The 21,153-nt window shown below is 39.2% G+C and overlaps 1 protein-coding gene across 6 annotated transcripts in view; it reads left to right on the top strand.

Annotated features, from left to right (window-relative positions):
* The window catches only part of LRRC4C (leucine rich repeat containing 4C), a 503,565-nt gene that overhangs the window by 469,800 nt on the left and 12,612 nt on the right, over positions 1 to 21,153 (top strand). For 2 of the 6 annotated variants that reach the window (XM_072422150.1, XM_072422154.1), the window contains one exon: positions 6,757 to 6,894. The exons of the other annotated variants lie outside the window; for them this stretch is intronic. The gene's annotated coding sequence lies outside the window, so the exon portion shown is untranslated. The remainder of the gene's footprint in view (positions 1 to 6,756; positions 6,895 to 21,153) is intronic. 6 annotated transcript variants of the gene reach the window in all.

The raw sequence follows: 21,153 nt of genomic DNA, 5'->3' as shown, positions 1-21,153 counted from the left end.
AACCCAGCTTCACTAATGAAAATGTATTCTCTCCAGCCTTTGAGAGCTTTCACCTCCCTAGCGGTCTAGTTCCGTGCAAATATCCATAAAAAAAGTGGTGCAATTGTTTGCATTGAAATGTATTTTTCATTGTAGGCTTTAAACCTAATACATTTTATAAAAAAAACTTTAAATAACAAAACACAAAAATCTATTAAAAAAAAATATTTAAACATGTAATGTAACTGCACAGTAGCATGTATAATATTTAAATAATATAAATATATATATATATATATATATATATATATATATATTAATTTTTTTTCTTTGTATTGGACTCAATACAGCTATTTTGTATTGAATGCAATACAAAATTATTTGAATTTGCAGCCGATCCGCCCGCTGGCACGAACGCATGCACTGGCATTCCCCAGGACATGCGGGGACCAGCAGCATGACGGGGAACGACAATGGAGCAAGGTAAGTGTGGTTTTTTTAGTTAAAAGATACCTCGAGTGTGACTTGGGATTTCTGCTATTTGCAAGAAAAAAAATCCACGCCGAGTCACACTCGGGAATATCGCTAGGGGGGTTATTAAACCAGGGCCATTCTCTCCCTCTCGCTAATTCTCTCTCTCCTCTCTCTTTATTTTTCTCCATTATTTCTAACCTCTCTGTTTCTCTCTTTGTGATTCTCTCTATTTCTCTATCTATCTCCTGTCTTTCATTTCCCTCTCTCTCCTATCTCTCTCTCTTTCCCATTTCTCTCTCTCTCTACTTTTCTCTCTTTTCACTCTCTCTCTCTTTCTTATGCCCATATCTATCTTTTTCCCCTCTCTCTCTGACTCTCTCTTTCTTTATCTCACTCTTTCCATGTCTCTCTTTCCACTCTCTCTCCCCCCTCTCTCTCTTTTTTTTCCTTTCCATCCTCTCTTCTCCCCCTTCTTACTCCACTCTTTCTCTCCCTCTCTCATCTCTGTCTCTCTATCTCTCTCACTCTCTATCACTTCTCTGTTCTCTCTCCTATCTCTCTCTTTCTTTCTCTCTCTCCACAGACAGCCATTAGGACAGGTGTCTCTTCTAGGGGTTGCCCCCTGTGTTCCTGTTCCAATGATACGCCTACCATTTTGGATTTCCATTCAATTTCTGGTCTGCTGAATTTTCTGCTCTATTTTCAGGACAAACTATCATTCAGTTACAGTGTACATCTCCTTTTACTGGAACAAGCAGTCACCATAAAAATAAAAAAACAGATCGGTAGTAACATGTCACATGTTTTACACCTACAGGGTGGTTGTAATGACTGCTGAAAAAGATCAGTAAGCCATAGTTTCAAAGTGAACCCCCGGGGATGGTTGGGATGGGAGACAATATTGTAAATGACCCCAAGGACCTCCCAGGAAGTAACGTCTAGGTGGCCAGGACTTGGATACCATCAGGTATAGGGCCCCAGAAGAAGAAGGTAAGATCTAGCCGTAACCCCCAGGCAGGCACCAGACCTCAGCAGTAACTCAGGCCCAGAACCCCAGGAAGAAGACCCCAACAGTAACTCTGAGGCATCTGACCCCAGCAGTGATCCCAGAGGTCCAGAAAGAAGAAAGAAGGAGTAGCAGGGGCCAACAGTAACTCTGAGGCATCTGACCCCAGCAGTGATCCCCGAGGTCCAGAAAGAAGAAAGAAGGAGTAGCAGGGGCCAACAGTAACCCAACAAGCAGAGAGACCCTAAAAATGCCACCAGGGGTCCAGGAAGCATGAGCATCAGCCACCAGCAGTAACCTTCAAGTAGCCAGGCCCCTGCAGAGGAGAGCCTCAGCAAAAATCTCTAAAATGTTAAATGTTTGATTAAATATTAAAATATATCATACGTTTTGCCAGACACACATGGTGCATCATTAACAAAAAAGAAATCCTGATCACTTGCACATACATTAGCTTTGCCATTTCCCTTTGCAGTTTCTAGTTTACTTGTCACAAACTCTGCATAGCACAATTAATACCTTGCTTTTGAATGTCTCATTTTCAAGACAGCCCAAGGTCTTAATCTTTCCTAGAAAGCATTAACAAACTAAATCCAGTTTGGTAACACATACACTTAACATTCTCTTCTATTATACCCAATTCTCAGAAATCATTTGGCATTGAGTAGCAAACAAGAGCAAAGCACTCACGCAGCAGCAGTCTAAAAAAAATAAATTATAGGAAAAAAACACATTAAATCAGAACAACAATGTGTAATAGAACAGTCCTATAGAATATCGTAATTGTTCATTCAGTTGTAAGCTGACGTCACGTATGCTGAACGCATTGTGATCCGTATTTGATTCGGAAAATTAATCCTGTATTCAAATCCTATTTATTCCATGTGTTAAACTGTATTTTGAAAAAAAAAATGATTGCACACTAGCCGTACAATGACTTTATGAAGCGTAGGACATGCTGGATAATAAGTTGCTCTTTCAATGAATTATAAGATCTTTATTGCAAATGTATTTCGTGGTGTGTTTAGCTAAGTAATAGGTTATTTTATAGGCTTTTATGCATCGGATAATGGACCCGTACAGTAGAATACAGGGATATAAGAGGGCTTATTCACTTAAGTAAAGTGCTTAAATCCATAGCAGTCAATTATAATTCATGTTGTACTGATCTGGCTCCGGTAAACCAAAGGCTGATACCATGTCGTATATGACCGCACATTGTTTCTACACTTTGTGCTGTTATAAAGGTATCCAAGTCCTGGAACAACAGATTACCCAAATGCGAAAACTAATAGTGGTTGGATAGTTTTGAATGGAGTTGATTCTGACCTTTTCCAACCTTTGATCAGAACCTGAGTTGCTGTAATTCCAAGCTCTGATTCAAGGGTGGAATAGCTCCTATCCAAAGTCAGAATCAATCATCCAGTTGTAAATATCCAACCACCACTAGCCCAGTATTACGATGGATGCCATTGAAGCCACTGGGTGATGACAATTGTCATTGTCCAGCAGCCTACTATACCTGTCAATTACAGATGATCCTGACATTTGCAGTATTCTTGTTGACAATTGAGCTTCACAGTGGTGGGCTGTGAGCTCAGGCCTACCTACAGGACGTTGGACACATATGTCACTCTCATGGAGTTTGTTTCTGACGTTTGGTGAGAGATATGCAAACAAGTAGCTCACTGGAGATTATCTTGTACATCTCTGACAGTGCCACCTGTTCCTCTAATCCTTCTGGGTTATTGACCTTCCACAACCATGTCCAGTTTAGGAATACTGGAGACCCCTGACTCACCCCGAAACATTGCAATTTATCTATTTAACTAAATAGCATCCTGGGAGAGAGAAGGCAACTATTAGGACTGCTACCCCTTGCAGGTGACATTGGACTACCTAGGGCGTGTACTCTAAGATTCTCCTGGTTTCCACCAGAGCGCCCTGCAATGGACCAATAACTCTGGAAGCCACTAGACTAGACTTTGTTGAAGGAGAACACCAAGTCATGACCTCCAGGCTCTCCCCACCATATGTGTTGGGGTACGTGAAGATCAGGTACTGGGTAGACTGCTGGTGAGAGACCAAGACAAGATGGACTGAGATCAGGTCGGACAACAAGCAATTATCAAGATCCATGGTTTGAGGTCAGTTGAGTAACGGCAATCCTAGCCTGAAACAAGAGAAGTTGGACTAGCAGCCAATAACAGGACAAGATTGAAACCAGGAACCAATCTACTCATTGCTTGCAGCACTTACTTGTTAGGTGTTGTGATGACTTCTATCTTGCAGAGAGTAGATCAGGGTAGGCTCCGACCCCGTAACAGAACCATACCACACAAAGTGAATAGGTAACCATTACAATTTTTTTGTTGCCGATCATCCTGGGTCATCTGCGAGCCACCCCCACCCTCCCCCACCCAACTTCCTGTATCGGCCCCAGCTACTCCCTTGCAACAAAATTTGGCTTAGAACACTCGAAGGCCATATTGTTACACAGTATTTATATAGTGCCGATATATTACGCAGCACTGTACAAGTCCATAGTCATGTCACTAGCTGTCCCTCAAAGGAGCTCACAATCTAATGTCCCTACCATAGTCATATGCCTTTAACACAGTCAATTTTTTTGGGAAAGCCATTTAACCTAACTGCATGTTTTTGGTGTGTGGGAGGAAACCGAAGTACCCAAAGGAAACCCACTCAAACACGGGGAGAACCTGCAAACTTCATGCAGATAGTTTCCTGACCGAGATTCGAACCTGGGACCAAGGTGTACTGCAAAGGCCAGAGTGCTAACCAATGAGCCACCATACTGCCAATATGTGGAGATAGGAGATATATAGGAATTTGCAATCCTTAGCTAAAAAACTATCTTTAGGAAGCTTCCAACTATTATATTAACAAAATGGCGCTGATCAGGTCAATATTTGCAGAGAAATGCACAGCTAAAGGGAGGCTGAGCATGCTGCTAGACAGGCGGTCTGCAAGTTGAGTGGTAACAGAAACATAAGTTTGTCCCGTTGGGTTTGGAGGAATTATTGCACACATTTTACTTTCCCTCAAGTTTCCACATTTTGTTCATCCCTATTCTTCAACCTGGTCTCATGATGTTCAGAATCCTCCTCCTTTTTTCTATTCTTCTTTTAATGCTGATGTAAAACCATCAGTGTTTTATTGTAGCATGTCATATACACATTGCTCATCGAGGGTGGGCCCATGAAATCCTGCGCTCACTAAAAATGGAATTAAATGCGTATATGGAATAATATGTGCAGGTAGTGGGACCACTATTCTCGTGGAACTGTTACTTTCCCCTGCACAGGTGAAGCACAGGTATTCTTTACCTCTGTTTACTAGATCTCAGTGAATTTTTAGATGATAATCGTCTTCCTAGAGGGTCTCGCTGCAGTAAAGTTATAAATAGCATGCATACTCCCCATGTAATCAATGTGTATGGATAGATCTGGGCTTTCAAGCACTTTAATTAGTGAGTGGACTCCCACCTGATTACAATGACAGGCTACAGGCAATGAATGCTAATTGCCTCCGTGCTGCAAGAAGTCCTAGCGAGCTGTTGCATGTGTCGTCTTCCTGCAGCCATTTTGGTCAGAGCAGCGATGGCCAAGTATGCGTAAATACCTGGATCTAGAAACAGAAACATTAAGGGAGGCAGACCAATCAGCTAAATGTACAAAGAAAATTCATATTCAAGAGCTTCCGAAAGGAATTCTGTATCTATGTCCAGCCAGGCCTGAGATATACTCAACCCTGCCACATATCCCTTTCTAAAGGGGAAGGAACCTGATTATTCTCAGCTGCAGTTTAATTTTAACTTAGAGTCTCTTTCCTATCAAAATTGTAAGAATATACAGTGAAAGGAGAAGCAGCATACTCATTCCTCTATCAGTATGCTTTCACTTTCTTTTAGTATGCTCCAAACTACCTCAGTTGGCTGTTTACCCTGCTTCTCCCCTCCCCAGACTGTTCTGCACTTTACAGGGACTGCAGAGCTAAAACCAAATTAATTTTGCTACTTACTTCTTGCATTTTAAAATATTTTTAAGGATTACAATTTGACTGATTACTGTTATTTTTGTTCTTTATATCATCCCAACGTTTAGCTTTAAGAGACAGTTGTGTCCAAGTTCTCTCTGCATAGTAAAAGTGTAGAAAAAAAAAAATAGCATTTTACAGAAAATCAATGAGACAGTTGTAATATACATGTTAACCAGCAGGGGGAGCCAAAACAGGAGGGAGAATTTTCTCTATTCTATCCAATGTTTTATTATAATTTGCAGCTCTGATTTATAGTGTGCAAGAGACAATAAAACTGTGCCTGGGCTAATGAAAAATGCTTTCTGCTTTCCCTCTTACATTCAAAAAGAAATAAGGCACCGGCATGTCAAGGAAAAAGAAAGTTGACAGTTTGGTGAAAAAAAGAAAAAAAAAAAAAGAAAAACAAAATGCAAGCAAATAAATATAATATTAATATTGCACATTTGTATTGTTATCCATAAAAAGGGTAAAATGACAAAATTCAGGCTAGAGCATTTTTCGGCTCTGAAATATTGAAGCTGGCACAAGTAGCTTTTAATGCTGATGTGCCTGCTTCATTAAAGCTCTGCAAGACTGGTGAAGATAGACTATCAAAGGAGAACCTGGGTAATTCAGCAAACATGGAATGGCATTCTTAAAAAAATATGCTATTTATTGGCAAATGTTTTCAACCCTGGACTAAATCCGTTCCAGGTTTGCTGGATCACCCAAGTTCTCCCATGACAGTCAATCTTCATTAGTCTTGGAAATCAGGCCTGCATTTTTCTTGTTAGTTTGAGTCAGTTAATGCTAAAGTGCAATTGCAGACCAAAGATACGTTTGAAATTAATACGTCCATGGAGTCTGACCAAAATTTTTGTAATCCCATTATTGCCATCCTGGAATTCATTAGGATATGGCACACCAAGCGAGCGACACAACTATTCATTGGTATTGCAATGTCACCTTCTGCGTCACCTATGGGTGGTGAATCAGCATTATCATGATGTTTTATTATTAACTATTCAAGGTGGCTAAACAAATTAAATTATGTCAAAATTGGAAACTGAAGGCCCTTGATTTGGTTAGAATATTGACATGGCCAAGTAAACAGGGGTGGAATTTTGTCAGTCACTTGTAATTGCTGGAATAAATGTGTACATATGTACAGTATAATGAAATGTATTGCATTGATTATTACATTAAAGCAGAAGTAAAGTAAAAATAAACAAAAAAAACACACATCTTTAATCCTGCAGATCCATTGGAAGGTGACTTCGATTGGGTCCCGCGTCGTCCCGGTATCCGTCCTCGCACTCCACATGTGTGAGATCGGTTATTATTTTCTCCCATTAAAGAAAGGGCTCCTTCTGTGCATGCCTAATCTCGGGAAAGAGGTAGGTATCCCGAGAGCCTCAGCGCTCAAGACAAAAAAAAAATAATTGGGTGTTGCATTTAAAAAAGATAAATACATTTTTTTTTATATAAAAGGGTTGCCTACCCTTTTATGTAAAATAAAAAAGTTGAGTTTACATACACTTTAATTTAATGAGCAATAATTCTGTGTTTCTCAACCAGGGTTTCTCTAGAGGTTACTGGGGGTAATGAGCCATGAGTAATGTGTGCCCCTTAAGTCAGACTATGTGACCCCAATGATCTTTTTGGCTGTAAGGGTGACATTTTTCACACTGGCTGGCAATGTAAGAGGCATTCTTCCCACTGTCCACCATACTAATATACTGAAAGCTGTGGGTATAGTAATTATCGAAGAGGTTCCCTGAAGACCTGAGCATTAATTCAAGGGTTGTCCTTCTGTTCATTTGATTTCATTATTTTCAGCTTTATATGTAGGTATTACTTTGGAGTAGTCTGCATGCAAATGCACATTGCCTAGGAACTCCCATTCCTCCGGACCCATCAATACATTTACATAGGTCCTCTCCGGAGTCAACCCACTCCTTGCATTAGGGCTGAGGGCTTATGAGAGGATTACAGAAAAAAGTCGCTTTTTTTTTTATTAGAGAAAATATGTACAGCACCCTGATGACCCCCCCTCCCCCTAACAGCTACTGTATTATCTTTTTTCATAGCACAGACAAAAACAGAGACCCATGATGATATCACCAGATCCACAAAATTATTGTTAATAATATGATTATTAATAATAATAAACAGGATTTTTATAGCGCCAACATATTACGCAGCGCTGTACATTAATAACAGATGAATACAGACAGTGACACAGGAGGAGAGGACCCTGCCCCGAGGAGCTTACAATCTAGGAGGTGGGGGAATTAACACACAATAGGAGGGGAGATATGTAGCGGTGGGAAGTAGTGATGGTTTCAATGGACATAGGCGAGGTTTAAGCATTGGGATTTGAGTGCTGTTTTAAATGAAAGTAGAAGCAAGCCGAATAGGATGAGGAAGACCATTCCAGAGAGTTGGGGCAGCTATAGAAAAGTCTTGTAGCCGTGCGTGTGATGAGGTTATGAGGTTGTAATGAAAATGGTTTGTAATGAAAACAGAAATGTTTTAATAAACAAATGGAGGGGAGGATTTTAGTTTTAAATAGAGAGTTACTGCCTGATTGAATGGATTTGATAATCCCCCATGTAAAATAATACTCACATAAATCAATAAATATTTCTCCGCCATAAGACAAGAAGCTTAGATCGATTCTATAACACAGAGGGACAACTGAAGACGGCAGGTTTAGGGGGTCTAAAATGGTTGAATGTTGTCCTCGGTGCCTAATACTTTAATACTTATGTTTCTCTTTTACAACTTCCTAACAAGCTAAAAAAGAAATCAGTTTGTTTATTTGCCTTGGACTGCGGTGGTCACAGTCTGTGTGATATTGTAAGAGGTTGATATGATGAAGTCACTACGTGATATTGATGAGCATTATATAGACAATGGAAATATTCAACATACATATTCTTACTGATCTCCCTAATCTAGAACCAGCAAGTCGGATTTTACTTTATGCGTTCTGAGTCAGTGGAGCTTTGGAACATTGGGCCTGACTTATTCAATCTCTCAAAGCCTAAAGAAGGTAAACCATCATTGGAGAACCTGGGTGATCCAGGTTCTCCTATATTGGTCTATCTTCTCTATTCTTGGAGAGCTTTAATAAATTTGGTCTATTGCTGCAGATTCATATCAAATGTTCAACTCATTCAAACGAATAGGAAGTTCATAGAACTCGAGCTAGCGTCAGTAGTGTGGGCCAACTGTCACCAGCTGAGATCCTGAATTAAAGAATTACAAAAACAAAAAGAATCACATTTATTATTTATTTAGCATCTCAGTGATACATTTCTTCTTCCTGTTGTTCTAAAAATACGTGTTCAATTAGCCCTCATTATCTCCTACGCAGAGAATTGCATATATGTGGCTACAAATCATGCTCCATTCAGAATGTCTTCATTTGTAACCTATTGAGCTCTTCAGAGCCGAGACTACAAGTGTAAACTCCCCCATCCATGATACTCAATGGAAGGAATCATGGGATATGTAGTTTTCTTATCAGTCAAGTGGAACAGAACATAACAAGTGAAGATTTTCAATGTTATAGGGAACAACTGGCAATGTTAATTGAGCCTATGCAATCAAAAAAGTCAACTTGTTTTTGTAATTCTTCTTGAAAAAAGTCAGTGTGCACCCTAATATATGAAAGAAAGGGATAATTGTGGCAAAAGTAGCAATCAGAGGGTTTGAAACAACTACACTACACTCCATTGGTATTCTGAAATATAAAGTGTCAGTGACAATGGTGATCTTATATAACTAGTGACCCTGTTGGGATTTGGTGATATCTTTGTTTCCCTTTAATAATGGGGCAAATGGAAAATGGTGTTATTTGTGTATAACGAATGCCAATCAATCTCCTGGTGAATGTTTCATTCACTCCTTTATAAATAGTTTCTTCAGTCCAATTCAGAACCTTTTTATAGTTAGATAAAAAAATACATTAAATGATTTATTAATGAATACAGAGCGGCATAATGTGTTTATTTTGTTCAGCTTGAAGCAGGTGTTTCAAATGTCTTTGTTCCAATTTGCTTTATATTTTTGGACAAAGCTTTTGGCTTTTGGTTATTTGCCAAAACAAAAAGAAATTCTTTTTTTTTTTTTTTGTGTTGGCAACAGAACTTCACAACACATGAAAAAGAGTAATTTGCCAAATTAAGTCTGTGTATAAGTGGGAAATCAAAAGAAACATCAAACATGGGTGGGAACTGCCTGGAACAATGAAATTTCAAATGAATCTCAGGTGTTTGAAGTGGTGTTAGAATGCATTAGGATCAAACCTGCAGAATAGTGGAGAGTTGTGATCCTCCATAGCCGGGGTTTGTACACACAAGCTCTAAGCAAACACCCTGAGCTTCCGTGCCGCCACAATGGTTTAGTTGCTGCAAAGCTGCTTTATAGACAAAGCTGTCACCAGGTTAATCACATTATAACTAGAAGAGCCTGCTGTAAAAATTGTCTTCATAATGTGCATTTTGTTGGGTATCTCTTATATGCACCTTTAGATTTAGATGCATGTTGTTTCCATGGATACATCCACAATCAATGTTTTGCTTCTATTTGAATGTTTAAGAAAATGAATAAAAAATGAATATAAATATGTTTTATGCATGTTTTAATGGGTTTTAACTTATGTTGTTGTGCTCAAATTGTAGCTCTATGTTATTAGCAGTAGGGGGTACCTAAAGGTTTTGCATATTCTTTAAAAGAGACCAAAAGCAATGGCTATACGCCTACCCCTTCGGGTAGTAAACAATCTATAAGGTTGTTACAACTTGATTGGTATTTACTTTTAGTACTCCCCACGTACAGCTTTCATTAGTTTGAACACCTTATGTTATATGGGCCTAGTTAATAGCCTTGCCCGGGGGGTGGGAATCCCGCTCCGCCGACCTGAGCTACTGTCACTAAGGGAACTTGCGCAGCCAATCTGTGCTTACGTTGTTTTTGTTTTATATTTTTGTTTGTCTCGCTGTTCCATTCCCCCTGTTACCCCCTTCATCCCTCCCTTTACCTTACCCTCCTTGGAGGGTTTTAAACAGTCCATAGAGATAAGATACTAAAATTTGGTAATAAAAGATACCCCACGGTCTATCATTGTTGCTCTGATGTGTCCAAAGGGGTCAGTATTTTGATTACCTCTTCAGTTACCTGGAATGGTGGAAGGGTAGCATACACATGGGTCTACTGGACCCAATTTGTGCATTCAACTGAACACTATAGCCATTTTCTTTAATGCTACTCATTAGTAGGTTGTAAAACTTTTTCAACATAACTCCCTCTTCCTGGGTATATGCCCATTGCCGGTTCCCCTTTTCCTTTCCCCTCCCATTTCCAAATACTTTTTCCTTTTTTTTTGTTCATAGAATCCATCTGCCCTGAAGCACGGAGCCTTCAGGCTTCTGTATCTAGACCCTGGACTTGAATTAAACTGGGTTGCTCCAGGATTTCTCTTTGTTTTAATGTCGTTTAATTGCTTGTGTTATATTTGTTTTTGCATTTGATTTACGTGAACCATCTTTTTGTTTGAATCATTTGCTATTTGTACTGCATTTGCATTTGTTTTGTTAACATCCCATTCCCCCTTCCCTACTCTATGGAAACCTAAATAAAGAATGTTTTTTTTTTTTTTAAAGAGACCTAAATCAGCCAAACTTCATATAAGTCTGAACTTAATGTAATATCATTCTATGTTTTTTATTGTATCATCTTGTGTATGTGGCTTTAATATAGGTGATCCTGTCCTTGTATTTGCATTTGTTATAGATTGACAATTCTCTCCAAATGGTACTTCCAAATTGTCACCTTGTCACATAAGTTCCTGGTGGAGACCATACAATGACCATGATGGAAACCATTGATGAACCATGGTTTATCGTTATTAATATCAGGAAGACTGTTCATAGAGCAAGGGTATTCAGATGATTATTGGACAGCATGGTGGCTCAGAGGTTAGCACTCTGGCCTTTTCAGTACTGGGTCCTAGGTTTAATTCTCGGCCAGGACACTGCATGGATATGGAGTTTGCAGGTTCTCCCTTTGTTTGGTGGGTTACCTCCGGTTACTCACACATTCCAAAAACAGTTGTGTTAATTGGCTTCTCCCCAAAATTGACCTTAGACTGTGTTAATGATATATGACTGAGGTAGGGACATTAGATTGGAGGCCCCTTTTAAGGACAGTTAGTGATATGACTATGGACATTATAAAGAGCTGCGTAATATGTCGGCGCTATGTAAGTACTAGTTATTAAATATCTAAATGTGATGAAGCTATCATCAGCTGGACAGGAAGGGAGGTTAAATCTCTCCAACGGCATCTCAGAGAACACTAAAAATCCAACAATTCCAATCCTTCTACACTCTATCCAAAAGTAGAAAAAACATTTTGGGAATTACATACATAAGTGACACAAGTGACCTGACATTCTTTAGTGTTGGCCACATGAGCATAAGCTTGGGTCACATCTAAGTCTGGTGAAGTTATGGTGTGATATAAATACTGGATATTAATACTGGAGCCAATGCATGTAGAGAAGAGGTGGTTGCCCAAGAGTGGAGGAAACCAGTAGCGCTGAGATATTCAATTATGGCAATTGTTAATGAAACACGGTGCATTAACAGGCCTATTGTCCTCAGGTTAGGATTTATATCTTTTTGAAAAGCAGGTTAACTGTAGCAATAAGAGACCATGCAACTGCTTTGGAACCTGGAAGCATAGGGTGGCCAGAAATGCCTAGCTTCACAATGCTTTATACAAGTTGCAATGGCGTTTTGAAAATATATATATATACAATGAATACACATTATACTATCCACTATATTAGCTTTCTGGGCATTCTCTTTTTAACCACATTCCCTTCCTTGTTTGTGGCTCTATTCTCCTTGGAAGTCTTTCCACTAGATTTTGGAGGGGTCTGTGGAAACTTTTGTCCATTTAGCCAAAGGAGCATTTGTAAGGTCAGGTACCAATGCTAAATAAAAATACTTGTCTTGCAATGGGTGTTCCACTTCATCCCAAAGGTGTTCAGGGTTGAGGTCAAGGCTTTGTACTGACCACTCATCTTCCTCCACACCCAACTCATCAAACAATGGCTTTATTGATCTGTCTTTGTGCATAGAGGCAAAGTCCCAGCCTGGATTAGAAAAGAGTCTTTGCCAAACTTCTGCAACACAGTTGAATGTATACAGTTGTTTAAGATTTTGCTGGAAACTCAATATTAAGGAGAGAGCTCCATGTATGTTTGGCCATTTAGATAATTGTGATAGTCAGGTGCAAGGTGTGCCACTGCTGAGGACCCAAGACCTTTCCAAGCCAACAGGTGTACCAAGTCTATGACTATGTCTGCCAATGGTCAGTTGTATACATCCCCTTGACCATATAATATATATTATTATTATTATTATTATTAATAAATATGATTTATATATTTGCAGCGCTGTACATTAAAAAGGGGTTTCAAATGACAGACAGATACAGACAGTGACACAGGAGGGGCGAGAGCCTGCCCAGAAGAGCTTACAATCTAGTTCTGCACAAAGAACTGTTGGCTATGTCTGCCAATGGTCAGTCGTTTGCAAACCCCCGGCAATATAATATATATGTATGTAATTTTAATGTCAGTATGACTTCTATGAAATAAATTGGCATTCTGTATCACTAGACAAATTGCCCTTGAGATGCCGATTAGAGAGGCAGTGTGTCCCTTAATATTGGGGCTCGTCACACATAATTGGTCTTAACCACATTTATTCATGTCTAATATTCATAGGCAATTTTTGTTTCACAGGTATGACAAATTCACTCTTGTCGGCATTAAAGCCTGTTTTCTCACCTGACCAAAAAAAAAACAAAAACATGTAGACACCATATATTTTTCCGAAAGTACACCAGTAAACCCCGAAGGGATTTAGATGCCATAAATCTGTTCCCTTCATAAATATATGTAGCCTGAAAATCCTGCTGAAAGCAATGCTGTTTCTATATCACCTATAAATTTATATAAAGTTCATAATTCTCGATCAAGTTTACTGAGACCAGACCGATGCAACAGCGGGAATAAACAATGCATTTTAATGCCTCACGTCTCCGGAGTGTATTGATATGAGCAATGCAGACTATAAACCATTCCTGGAAGATAAAGGGGACATGTTATAAGGACAGTGTATAGATTGTCATTTACATCTGCTGGTCCTGGTGCTAAAGCATTCTTGCTGTTGTATTACTTATCAAATATTGTAATATATTATCGGTGGATGTAAGTAGATTTGGTAACCTTTACATTAAATTAGAATAGTTTAACAATTACCCACTGGCACTCAGGATCTGCTCTGAGTTGTGTATTTTATCTTCCCTATTATCTGATAATAGCAGGTCATATTGCGGTTCCCAATCATCTAGTTGGTAATGTAGGTTTTGTAGAACAGAGACTCCAATCTCTGCCCATTTTAATATTTACTACTTTTATATACATTTCAGACAGCCATTTTTAACCTGGGTTCCATAGAACTCTGGGATTCCTCCAGGGGTAACTATGGGTTCCCTAAGCTGTGGCTGATTGGTCTTCCTTTTATGGTGCCTGCATATTCCCTGGACCAACACCACTTGGCAAAAACAGTGGCATAACACCAATTATATTTTTAGGTTTCTGTAAAGGTGGATCTCTGACAATAAAGGACCACTTTTTCCCAGTAACACCAATGAGTTGCATTAGTAGGGTTTTCCTGTGATTTGATATATTAATTTCAAGAGTTCCTCCAGGTTAAAAGTTGAGAAAGGCTGATTCATAAGGAATTCAATGATTAGCAACATTGTTCCAGTAGGGTTCAGAATATAGAAAATAAAGGAGCACTTAGAGTCCATGTCCATGATGACCATTACCCACCGCAGAAAGCCCCTATGGCCCCACTGCAGAAAGCACATGCGGCTCATGAGGATCAGAACCGGCCCATGGACATTGGTTATGCAAATAGTTATGAGGCATTGGATGATAATGCAACATTAGAATATGTGAATGGTTACTTGTGTATGCATCAATTTCTTTGGCTAAGTCTACACTAGCGTTTAAACACCCAAGAAATTCCCATTCAATCCAATAGAACAGTCTGTGCCAGAGCATTGGAATGGTCTATAAAGAAACGCATCTTCTCTATTTACAAACTGTTAAACACCCATAAACACCTGTAAATGCCCTAAAACACAACAAATGCTTGAAAACACAAATACATTCTCCAAATGCCTACATTAATTGGGGTTATAGGCTTTTTTTTGCCATTTTTAGGTGTTTTGGGGCTTTTTGAGTTGTTAAAAGTCTATTATTAATGTCTTGGCGCATATGATATCTTAGGAGCCCCACTTGATACTAAAGAGATGGCTTTATTTTTTGGCTGATTGGTGTATAAATATAAGTCCCTAGCAACTTAAATAATAGTATATTCATTATATATATATATATATATATATATATATATTATTTTTACATGTATGGTCCCGCGGTAACCTTGAGTTATTTACATTTTTTGCAATTATACGGATACAGCTGTTTTATCCAAATTATATTTGTTTTGCTCTTAAATTATTTTTTGTGTTTGCATTTTTTTTATAAATATCGTCTTTTTTTTTATTGCATGTGCGTTTGAAAATTTCTGAATCATTTGGTAACTTAGAGTGGTCTCTCACTGCCACCATCTTGCTATTTGAAGTGATTGGATGACTGCTGATTAACATTGCAACACCAGAATTTACAGTATTTTATAGACCTTGGGCACCTGCGGAGGCAGTATTATGATCTGGGGTGCCAATAGGGGTGAAGTTATGATCTGGGATACCTGTGGGGTCAGTTTACTGATCTTGGGTGCTTGTGAGGACAATGTTATGATCTGGGGTGTTAATGGGGACAGTTTTTTGTTTTGGGGAGCCTGTGGGGGCAGCATTATGATTTGAGATACCTATGGGGAAAGTATTATGATCCAGGGTGCCTGTGGGAGTGGTTTTATGATGTGGGGTGCTTGTGGTGGCAGTGTTATGATCTAGGGGGCCTATGGGGACAGTTTTATGTTCTGGGGAACCTGTGGGGGCAATATTATGATCTGAGATATCTGTAGAGCAGCAGTATGATCTGGTGTCACTGTAGGGTCAGTGTTATTATCCCGGGTGTCTCTAAAGGAGTGTTATGATCTGGGGAGCCTGTGGCGGCAGTAGTCTGATCTGGGGTTTCTGTGGGGGCAGTGTTATGATCCGGCGTGCCAATGGGGGCAGTGTTATGAACTGGAGTGCCTATGGGGGCAGTGTTATGATCTGGGGTGCCTATGGGGAAATGTTATGATCTGGGGTTCCTGTGGGGGCAGTATTATGATCTGGGGTGCCTATGAGGAAGTGTTATGATCTGGGGTGCCTGACCGCCCAAAATTACCAAGCACAGATTACAGATCTTGCTGCTACACCGCTACATTTCCATCACATTTTCATGTCTTTTTTGCATTTTAGGATCTCAGAATAGCTCAGAGCCCCCCTATGTGTACATTCCTCAGTTAAAAAAACAGGGTCCTTGTTAACAAAAATAAACCTGGTAAAACTAAAATTTGCAAACTTACTTGAAATGCTCAAATAAACTGAAGATTCACCAGCGTTTGATGTTACTGCCTTGACGCTCGAGTATAAAACCGGAGGACAGAAAGCAAATGAAAATAGCAAATAATTAGAATCCAGGTGCTATTTTATTACCGTCGCTAGAAATATCTGGAAACTTTAAAAGGCAGAAGGCCAAAAAAAAAAGAGAAAACTTTTCTGTGTTGCCATAACAACTGTCTCTCTTTTTCATTTTGTCATGCAATGCACATGATTCGGGCCATTAGCCTGTTGCCTTGCCACCTCTCATTTCACTCACTATATATGTATTTACGGGCACAGACAGCGGCGTATTGTTCAACTTTCTAAGATGCCTAGTATGATACATTTTGTTAGTGTAAACAGTCTGAGCTGTGACTGATTAAATGGCGGCAATTAGTGCCTTGCTGGTCGCAGCTGTTTTTCATGCCTTGTATGTGTTTGTAGATTTTTATGTAGTATTTTCAGCACAGGAATTAAAAAAAATACTCGCTAAAGTCTAAAGAATCACAGCTCTAGTCTGTAATAACATACCCTATTCAATAAAAATGGTGCCCTGACTTAAAAGGTCTCCAACTATTATTATTATTATTATTAAACAGGATTTATATAGCGCCAACATATTACGCAGCGCTGTACAATAAATAGGGATTGCAAATGACAGACTAATACAGACAGTGATGCAGGAGGAGAGGACCCTGCCCCAAAGAGCTTACAATCTATTAGGTGAGGGAAATTCACACACAATAGGGTGTAAAAAATGGTGTTGCTCATAGGAGCCAGCTAGCTTGCAAATCAAGCAACTGGTAAGTTTTATGGGCAAGTAGAATCTTTTTTGTAAGTTCCCAAGGATGACTGAGAGAGTAAATAGATATAAACAACACAGAGATTAGGTGGAAACCCCGGTATTGGGTGATGAGTTCTTGATAGTTAGTTTTCCAAGGTATCATGTGACAAATGCCTAGGCTTTTGGCCATGTGACCAACAGTTAAAAAAGATTAAAGCAGAATGGTATCTGGGCAAGGTGAGGTGGAAACCTCAAAACTTGCTCTTCTGCCTTTCTGATGAACTTCAACAGAATTAAATGTTACCCAAGTTTATGGTCATGTGGCCAACAATAAAGAAAGCTTGGAACAGAATGTTCTATGGGAAAGGTGAGCTTGTAAGGTCTCCTGTGTATGCAACTGCCAAAATGTTTTTCAGTTTCTGGAGTGGAGAAGGATTGGAACTGTTGGGTTTCTACTGTTCTCTGGGACGCCGTTGGAAAGATTTAGCCTCCCCTACTGTCCTGCTGATGATTGCTGTACTACATATAGATTATTATTATTAGTAACTGGTATTTATATAGCACGGACATATTACACAGCTCTTCCAAGAGCGCACAAATTCCATAGTCTTGTCAGTATTCTCTTCTTACAATCTAATGTCCCAACATAGTCCTATGCAATAAATACAATCTAAGTTCAATTTTGGGGGGAAGCCAGTTAACCTAACTGCATGTTTTAGGGATGTGGGAAGAAACCGGAGTATCCAGAGAAAACCCATACAAACATGGGAAGAACAAGAAAACTCTATGCAGATAGTGCCCTGGCTGATACTTGAACCTGGAACCTAGTCCTGCAAGGTGCTAACGTCTAAGCCACCATGACTAAACTTTTGGTCATCTGGTCAAAACCAAGGAAAGCTTGGAGCAAAATGTTTTCTGGGAAATGTGACTTGTAAAGTCTGTTGTGTATGCAAAGCCAAAAAAACATTTCTAGTTTTGGATAGAGTGGAGAATGATTAGAACTGCTAGGTTTTCACTGTTCTCTGGGCCTCCATTAGAGAGATGTAACCTCCATGCATGTCCTGCTGATGATATCTTTATACAAATAGATTTGACCGAATGCCTGGGCTTTTGGCTTTGAGCTTGTAAGACCTTCTATATAACCCAACCCAAAATTGGTTTTCTAGTTTTGGATAGAGTGGAGACGAATTAGAACAGTTGGGTTTTTACTGTTCTTGGGTAATTTAACCTCCCTTCCTGTCCAGAGGATGACAGCTGATCACCAGGCAGGAAATGATGCAGAATGAGCAACAAGGACATAGACAGAGATGTGCAGTAGTTAGGCCATTCCAACCTGGTCAGTCTAGCTAGACAAAGATCTGGAACCCAGAAAAGGACTGGTGAAAACCAGATGAGACTATTGAGGGAAAAATAAAGCTGCAACACCTAAATGCTCCTTAAGGGCAATATGAGATATAAAGATATAAAAGTTTGCTTCTCCAAGTGACTGGTCCCCTGCAGCCTCTTCCATAGTTCTGGTTGCAATGATGTTATTACCTATATTGGAGGGCCAATAGTCCTGCTTTGCACGTTGATGACCTAAGGCTATGGTAAAAGTAGCCACATTGGCTAAGGGCAAGTGCAGGGGAGGTCAGTAAGTTTGCTCTTTACATCCCTGCTAGACCTAAATGAGCATTTACCCCCTTGCAGTGCATGTATGGCCCCACTGCAAGGGCATTTATTATTTTAATTCTTGGATATCAGCTTTACTAATGTAACAAATGTGGGCTGACGCTTTGATTTTTTTTCCTTGTACCTGGACAAGTTCTCCTTTAAGCAGATAGATGGTGTTTGCAAAGCTGGTGAATAATCACTGAATGCCTTCTGTTATAATGGAAGAAAATAAAACCTTTAGAAGAACCAAAAGCATGTACATTAAAACAGATCATTTTATTTTGTTTTGCGTTGGTTCGCTGGATTAATGAACCTTTTTTGAGAGTCTGGCTGTACACCCATAATTGGTTTAACCATTGCACAAGCCTCTGATCTGCACAATTACTAGCGAGTCTCAAAAAACTTTGCAGGAGCTTATTAAAGGCAAGGAAAGCAGAGGGATCGTTTACAAGAAATGAGGTGTCAATACAGCATGTTCTACCACTGAATAAACCTTCTTTTATAGCAAAATATATCTAAAAAAAGGTCTAATTATTGTACAATAGAAAAGGAAGAAAGTTGTGAAAGTCAAGATTCTGTTTTTAATGATAAAATTTAGTGCTGGATAATAGAGCTTTATAAATGCACCGCCATCAAAGTGTTAGATGATTAGTACATTTATCCAAGTATTTTAAGAATAAAAGGAAAGAAAGTTGTATATAGTAAAACAGAAAAAATTAAATATAACTGAATCCGCAAAGAATTATTCTTTAAAGGTAACAGAACTAAATTCATCCCACTGCTTCGCTGGCACTGGCATCTTCACCCGGTTCTCTTCCGGGTTCAGGATATTCGTCATCTTTATTGGCCGGGTCAAAATGACGTATCTCAATGCACATCCTACAATATGCAATCAACAAAAGATTGTGATCCAGCAGGTAAGAGTGCTTTATTGCAGAAGGGACAAATCATGTCCTTTCTGGAATCAAGTACCTCTTGCTTACAAGTTTTTGTTCTTAAACCTTCAGGATATGACCCTTCAGGGAACCCTACTATATTAACTATATCCACAGCTCACGGTATATTAGTGTGGTAATCCATACCACGCTAATATACCGGGGGGGGGGGGGGGGGGGAATGTCAGCCTTACAGTTAGCCAAAAAGATTATTGTATAACTTAAACTGACTGAGAGGCACAAATTGCTCAAGGAACCCCAAACATCCTCAGGAGGATCTTTAGGGTTCTACGATACCCTGGATGAGGAACATTTCTCTTAAGCCTTCTGATGTTTACCTATTGTTGCTAAAAGAATGATCATTTTAGAGGGAAGCGTTGCAAGCTTTGCAAATGCCCGGGGCTCCCACTTTCTAGAGGGTCCCAGATGACAGAATAGTATGGGTCACAGGGAGCTGGAATTTTCAGGTCTCTTCAGGTCATCCATTTCATATTTGCCAAAGGCCATATCTTCTTTTCAATTGTCCTTGGCTGTAAGGAATAATTAGTGATTGTTTTTGGTGAAAATATAATAATGAATGCCTGCTGAAGCCTGTGTTGTTCTTTCGAGAGGGTAGGATGAATGGGAGGTACCCTGCTGTAAGGATTTCAATATTTCTTGTTAGCAAATGGTCATTTAGTGACCCAGCCCAGTGGATCGCCAAACAATATTGAGGCCTGAACACCTAAACTGACTCTAGGTTGTCATAAACAATCTCCAGTGAGAAATAAAGCATCTACATGAAGTTTGAGAAGGGATATCATCACCCCTTGGAGATTTCTTTTTTCCTGTAGTATCTCTAGAACAGAAAATGAAGGGAAATATCACAGTTTTATGCATTCTATATTCTATGAATGCTTCTTAATTTTGCCTTCTCCAATTAATCCATCAAATTTTGCCAACTTTTTTTTCCAATTTCTTGAAGAAATAAACACTCGTGGGTTAGTTTATCTCCAGGAATTACATATCAATTTCCAAGATAACTTGAATTTCCCTTGGCTTTAAAAAAGAAAATGCTGAAATAAATGAGGGCTTAGATTGGGAAGTTAATGCGTCTCCTATGTATTTGGCACATTATTAATCTTGGTTCCCGCTCAAGGCTTTCATTTGGTCATGTACTCGGTCATGTCTGTAAACTTTTCCACACTTGCTGCCCCCGTCATCTCAGCTCCATTTCACTCATTGATAGGTTGTTTCACCTATATTTCACCCATGTGTTGAAATGCCATGAAAACAATGCATTTTGTACTTTAGTCTTTTTATTGTTTTGCTTTACTTCTGCAAGGTCAGAATATACATTATTGTATGCAGTTTGCAACTTATAATAGAGTTTTGTTGGTGCATGAACAAGATAATGTTCTTGGATAAATAGAATTTATCTTGACTGCTTTTATATCTAATTCTAGTATACTATATGCACTCGAATATAAACCTTTTTGACTATAAGTTTAATCCAGTAATTTCATCCTAAATAAAACTAAATGGTAAAAATGATTGACTGACAATTAACGGAAGCAGCTTGGTTTACATTGAGGAGGTTAATGTAGCTAACTCTTATTGTTCCAGCCATCAGTTGTTTTCCAATCTGCCACTGCCCATCT

Source organism: Pyxicephalus adspersus, chromosome 9 (assembly GCF_032062135.1).
Source record: "Pyxicephalus adspersus chromosome 9, UCB_Pads_2.0, whole genome shotgun sequence".
Lineage (NCBI taxonomy): Eukaryota > Metazoa > Chordata > Amphibia > Anura > Pyxicephalidae > Pyxicephalus > Pyxicephalus adspersus.
The sequence above is the reverse complement of the archived record's forward strand: the minus strand, read 5'-3'. Positions and strand labels throughout refer to the sequence as shown.